The sequence below is a fragment of the Tamandua tetradactyla genome, chromosome 10, assembly GCF_023851605.1.
Source record: "Tamandua tetradactyla isolate mTamTet1 chromosome 10, mTamTet1.pri, whole genome shotgun sequence".
Taxonomy (NCBI): Eukaryota; Metazoa; Chordata; class Mammalia; order Pilosa; family Myrmecophagidae; genus Tamandua; species Tamandua tetradactyla.
The window spans coordinates 65,510,875-65,517,722 of NC_135336.1; the positions used below are offsets into that span (position 1 = coordinate 65,510,875).

General features: G+C 36.1%; 1 pseudogene; it reads right to left on the minus strand.

The window, feature by feature from the left end:
- Positions 1-303: 303 nt before the first annotated feature.
- Positions 304-2,817, minus strand: LOC143647685 (DNA repair protein RAD51 homolog 3 pseudogene; annotated as a pseudogene).
- Between the last annotated feature and the right edge of the window lie 4,031 nt (positions 2,818-6,848).

A 6,848-nucleotide genomic window follows, 5' to 3' on the forward strand; every position in this document is an offset into this window, starting at 1 on the left:
TAAAACAGAGAACAAAATATTTTCTAGGCAATTGTCAAAGAAAGGGAGGGGACACTCTGAATGATAAATTCAGATTGGCCACATGAGATTAGCTTTCCATGTTTGTGAAACATAACACCTATATCATCTCTACTGAATAGAAATGGAAAATTAAAACAGAACAAAATATAATTGTAGAACAGTTCCTTATAGAGCTTTCAGAGAATCACATTCCTTAATTATTTTTCTCATTCACTTCAGTATATTTCTGATTCATTTATGCCATGGTATATGTTTATATTTTAAAGTAACAAGTCTACTGTTTTACACATTGAATCCCAAGGCATCAATGCATTTGCATTCTTTGAATTTAGTCTTTGGATTCTGCTTCTTCTTCTTTTGATTCTGTGACTGTTTTGGGAGACTCAAGGAAGCTTCTACTGGTAATGAACATGCAGTAGTAGCAACAGCATCTCTAAATCCCTGAGCTGTGATTTGAAACAGTACTGTGCATTCCTTCTGGCTTGGTGAGTTATGCAAAGTTGCCAACCTCTGCTTTTGGTCCAGTAAAAGATGAACCAAATTGTAGCAGCATGTCACCAACTCTCCCCTAAAGCAGGAACCAGCGAGGCCTGATTTCTATCAAACTTTCTTGTCCTCTCATTGGTTAAAATGACAGCTAATCTGTGGTTATTTGCGGGACTGATCATTTGCTGGACTAAGCCATTTAATAACCAAGTACAAAGTAATAGGTCATCTAGGTCATGACGAAAAGGAAAAGTACTACCCTCCACTATCACTAACAGAAACTTTGAGTGTTCTGAAAGAAAGTCGGGAAGGAGATAAACTTGTTCCAAAAGTTCTGCATAATCATGACAACGAAAGCAATAAATATGGGAAAGGATATTTCCAAGAGTGAAGTCAGTCCTTCAAAGCTCTTTTTTTTTTCAAGGCAAAATTTTACTGTTTAATGTACCTGAATATTTTACTTTTAAAAACATTTTGGTATTCATTTGAACATTTTATAATTTATTTGGTTATAAATAAATGACAAAATTTTCATTCCTAACTCTATGAAATGTCCATTCTTTGAAAGTCCAAAAAATGTTGGATGTTAGTGATTTCAGTGTTAGTTCAGCTTTTGTCAGAAGCACTTTATTCCTTTGGATTCCATTCTACCATTTCTTTCTTCTTGATTTAAAACAAACACAAATGGTTACTGTTTCTTGTCATAGGTATTCATTTTTAATTTATTTATGACAGTAAAAACACCAGAATTCCAGGCAATGAGAAGGAAACAAAATATGACTCTGGCACTTCTGTAGAAATGTTCATGACATTCTCAACTGTTTTAAGCTCTTGGAAAATATTCCTTTTAAATTTTTCTTGCATGAAAATAATGCTCATAAATATTTGAACACATTTTTCATAAAATGTTAACATCATCTATTGACTTGTCAATGAGTCATTCTTATTAAATATGTATATGTGCTTGAAATATATATATATATATACATACTGGTATATTTTTAAAGACTGCTGTCGATGTCTTGCATTTTCCATTTCATTCAACGATAATTAAAATCATGTAAGAAACTAAGGGCTTCTACAAGCCACATAGGCTGAGGACCTCAAAATTAATGCTTCTCTTGAGAAAATGTGGCTGTGTTAGTATTTGTGAGGAGCTATTGGAAAGGAGATGAGGAAACAACCAGAATAAGGTATTTTAATGACTCATCCCTATTTCAGTCTCTCCAATTCCCCCAAACTGCAAGAGACTTACTTTTCAACTGGGAATAGAAGAAAGAGAGGGGAGCAGCTGTGGGGATGGGGAGCATGGTGTCGGGCAACTCTGAGAGCATGGGCAGTGGTGACTTTGCTCATTCCCTCCTCATCGGTCCTTCTCCCTACAGGGCACCTGCCACCTATTCTTAGGACAGGGACTTACTCTTTTCTCTAGAGGGCAATAACTTCATGAGGACTATTCCTTTTTTGAAAACTCATTGAGGAACCATTTGTTTGCTTGAATGAAGATTTAAAGAACAGAGGCAACTGATGCGAGTTCAGATCAACAAAATCCTTTCAAAGTCAGAAATCAGGGTCTATATCTATATATATGCAAATATATAAATTTATGTACACCTATAAACATTTTCCCTGAAACACTTAAGGGTACATATGGTTGGTTTATTTATTTTTATTGATATTGTATTTTTCTAATCAGGTATTTATTTGATGTTTATTTGACATCTAATTCTACTAATCATCCCACAATATTTAAAATTGAGCCTGATAAAGCCTATATTGATAATTGATATATGAAATATAGTTTTCTAAAGGCATTTATGTTCTGTTACTACAGGACTTCAGTTAGACTATTTATTACATTTTCCTAATCCTCCTCCTCATATCTTCTCTTTGACCACCTTCAAAGCTTTTTGGTTCTCCTCTCCCACGTGTGTTCCTGCTATAAGATGAAGGTGCTGACTGCAGGTAGAAGCAAGGTCTACCACTCTTTCAACCATAAAACTCCCTCTGTATCATTAAAAACTGCTTCAGCTGCCACTTCTCCAAAACATTCTAGTATCTGCACGTCTACTGCCAATTGCATAATTTCTTGCATGACACAGGTGTACCAACATGTCTTTGTATATGTAAGAGACATTTTCTTGTTATAATTTGTAGAGTTCCTGAGCCTTCCTCTGTAGACATCCCAACCTCTTTGCTGAGCTTGGAGGGTTTCACCTCCAGGAATTCCCCGGGCGTCTGGAAGCCCGCTGTGACTAGTTTCACGCGCACAGCCGTGGACAGCCGGAAACTCGCTAAATTCCGCTGCATTTCAAAGCAGAACACTTGCTCGCAGCCCCCAGGTGGCCAAACTGCGCCTAAACCATTGATTTTATTTGGATTTAATTAAGTTTCTAAATCTATTAAATATAATACAGTATATGTGTTTTCAAAACCTTCATAGAATTTTTCCCCTTAAACTATTTGGCTCTGTGTCTTATATATCTCCTCTAGAATGAGAGGAGGGGGGAAATGAAATGCCGTTATTATTTATTTATCTACATCAACCAGGAATTCTTTTAATTGAGTTTGTAATATCACTTCCCATTCATTCCAGTAATATAAATGATAGGAGAAAAAAAAAACTGCACATAATTTCATTCCACAAATGTTCCTGGCCATGTTCTAATTTTTTTATTAAAACGGTTCGTATGATAGAAAGACCACCCCCATACACTGCACACTGTTTTGTTTTGTTTTTTTCTCATGATAAGTGGGCATCACTCAGCAGGACTTCTCTGTATAGAAACCACGTGGAATGCCTAATTTTTTTACTAAGCAGATACATTTTTTAAAGGCATACTGTATTAGCTACCATGTATTGAGTATCTTCTCTGCTGGAGCACTTTATATACATTATCACCAGCTCTCATAAACTCTGCAAGATGAATATTTTTATCTTCTTTGATAAATGAAAAAAACAATGGGGTGCAGCAACTATAACTGACATGCCAATCACACAGAAAGTGAGGAGGCTGCTGTTCGAATGAGGAGTCCAAGGCCCGTGCTCTCATCTTGCTGCCCTCTACCTTATTGCAAGCTATTTCCACAATGGATCATTAGCTATCTCTAGCTCCAGGGTCAAAAATTGGCTCTCACTTATGTTCTTTGTTTTTAATTGAATATGAATGTCTTTGCTGTAAGTGGGGGTGACATCTAAAACCACACTAGAGAGTGGACTTCCCCAGCACTGCTGTGAGATGGTAAGGGGTGAATTTAGGGAACTGCAGCATAACTTATACCAATGGCCATGCTGTATCTGTATTTCTTTACCATTTCTGCTCTTGCTCTCCCTTCTTTTTCCTATTGAGTATCTTGCCTCATCATGAGTATATTCTGTTGTATGACTCCTCAGCACATCACCATCATTTTATTCCATGATGGAGCTGGTGATTGTTGTTTATGTTTCTACTTTACCTTTATTTTTAAAAAAACTTTTCAGTATTCTGCTTCTTACCTTATGTTTATTTCTTTAAATTCTTCATTTTTAGGGAAAACATTTATTTCTCTTCATTTTCAGAGCTTGAAAGATATAGAAACCAGTGATTTCTAATACCATTCTCTAATTAAAGGAACTAGGGATTCTTGGAGAAATACCTGGTCCTAGGACTGGCACAGGTAATATATGAGAGGACCCTGGTGCATCTTACAGTTCTGGAAAGTAAGGAAGTACAAGAATAAAAGGATGGGGCACGTTAAAGGGACTGGGAGCCAACTTGAAAGGCTCCCAGTGACCAAACCTGAAACAATTTGAGTAACACAAAAATGTGTTATTGTGTATAGTATAAAATGAATATCCATGAGTCCATACTGATATATGAAAAAAAGCTCATAGAATTATAATGTAAAATGTAGGTGGTCAAGCAACAGATTGGGCTTAGAGAATGGAAAGCTGTATAGGATTTCCTTTTAGGCTGATGGTAAAAGTTGGAACTGGATGGTGGTGATGGTCATACAGTATTGTGAATTTAATCAGCAACACTGTACTATATGGGTAAATGTGGTTAAAAGTGGAAACTTTGTGAGGAGACCCAGGTTTGAATCCCAGTCTATGCACTTACCCAAACAAAACATACAAATAAGTAAAAAAACAAACAAAATAACAGTTACTCACATGGAAAACAAGAATGACATGTGACCTTGCCATACAGCATACAGAAAACAAAAAATAAATAAATAAAAATATTTTAAAAATGGAAATTTTAGAATGTATTATTACTAAAATAAAAATTTAAAAATAAAAGATAAAAGATAGGACTGTATAGCACAGTGTACCCTGTTTTAGACAATGGAATACAGTTAATAGTACAAGTATAAGAATGTTCTTTCATGGATTAAAACAAATATAGGACAAGGTGTTAATGAGAGAGTGGTACATGGGGAAAAATAACACCTAATGTAAACAACGCATGATGGATAAACTTTCATCAATTGTAACAAAGAAACTACTGCTAGAAAAAAATACAATCACTACAAAAAAAGTGCTATCATTACTAATAACAAATGTTCCACACCAGTGCAAGGTATTGGGGTGGTGTATGGGAATCCTGTATATTGTGCATGATTGTTGTGTAAGCTCACAACTTCTCTAATAATAATAAGAAATAAAAGAAGAAATGATTAAATAAATGCATAAATAGGGGAATAGAGACAAATCTCTTGTACAAAAGGATTAGAAGTGTTTTTTTATAGAAACTCGCCCCTCAAGGAAGTAGAAATTAACTACCAACCTCTCCACCCCCCCCCCCCACTTGCGTGTGTACTTACTGACTAGCTTCAAGGAACAGAGTACAGGAAGGGGGAAGATAAATTTATGTTGCAGAAACCGGGCAAACACTAGCTCAGCCACATTATCAAGGTTAAGATCATCAGTGATAAACCAGGTTTGCAAGCATGGACCCTTGAGACGATGTGATAGAATTGGCACTTTGCCTCTATGGTCTTTCTCCCCAACACCTAACCGTAAGGAAAACATCCAGATTGAAGGATAGTCTACCCAATACCTGACCAGAGAAGGAAAATCTAAGAAAGTGACACAGCCCAGAGCAGGCCAAAGAGACATGACAACTAAATATCCTGTGGTACCCTGGATGGAATCCTGGGACATTTGGGAAAAACTAAAGAAACACAAATAAGATGTAGAATTTAGCTAAAGCTTTTTTGTTGGTTGGTTGTTTTTAGCATTCTGTAGCTTTTAAATTAATGAAAAAGATATCAAGGGGTCTAAACAGACAATTCTTCTCCTTTACAGAGGAAATGTAAATGTTAGAACCAGTCACATCTAGTGTCCTACGGAGACAAACCAGATCTGAAAGGAGAATGAACTTAGATGACTGACAGTTTGACAATTGTTTCTTGGTTGACAGAGGAACTGATGGTCAATCACCCTTTCCCCAACTTCTTCTCTGACCAACAAACAAATTAAGGACAACTATAGATATTTAGATATAAATATCTAAAATTTGGTCTCTCGTTAGTCCATGTAGGTTTACTTCCTCTTAGATTCTAGTTTATTATTCAAGTAATGGCCTCTGGATGAGTAAATAAAACATTCTACATCAAAACTTAGGGTTTCTAGTAAAACTTATTCAACATTTAACTTACTAGTAACCCTTTACAGCAAGACTGTTCATTTAGATATTTGGGTACATATGTTTCAATCATTTCCTCTGTAGCAACATTTCTTATTAATAAACAAGATGATCATAGGTGTTCTCCAAAGAGGAGGAACCATGGTTACAATTCTCAGGATAAGCAAGGCTAAACAGAAATTACAAGGGAACCCTAAATTCTTGATGATATACTCAACAGAACTGTATTTTTTCATTCCCATCACATTTCAGTGCAGAGCAAGGACTGTTCTCTCTCTTGTAGGTATGCCATGTGGATTACTTGGCCTCCAAGGTCATGCATGATAGAAGAAGAGAAGACTGAAAGATTGCATAATTAAGTCCAGGTTTGGAAGTGGTTTATACTCCCCTCTATCCCAGTCTGTTAGCCTAGTCCTAACTGCACTTAGAGGGACACGGCATTTTTCTGTGTCCAGGAAGAGGAAACAGTCACTGAAAATATAGCCGTAGTCATCAAGTTTATCCCCCTCAGAGACTCAGTGCAAATGAACTATCAAAGACCCTGAGAATTCCTAAAGTTATAAATCTAGTTTACCTTTGTTTAACTCAGTCCCCACCTACAGGAAATATCAATAAGTATCATGGAAAAGACATGGTATTTGCTTATACACATTTTGCATGCAATATCTTGAAGTTACATTGCTCCTGTTTTGTATGCTTTCGTGAACATTT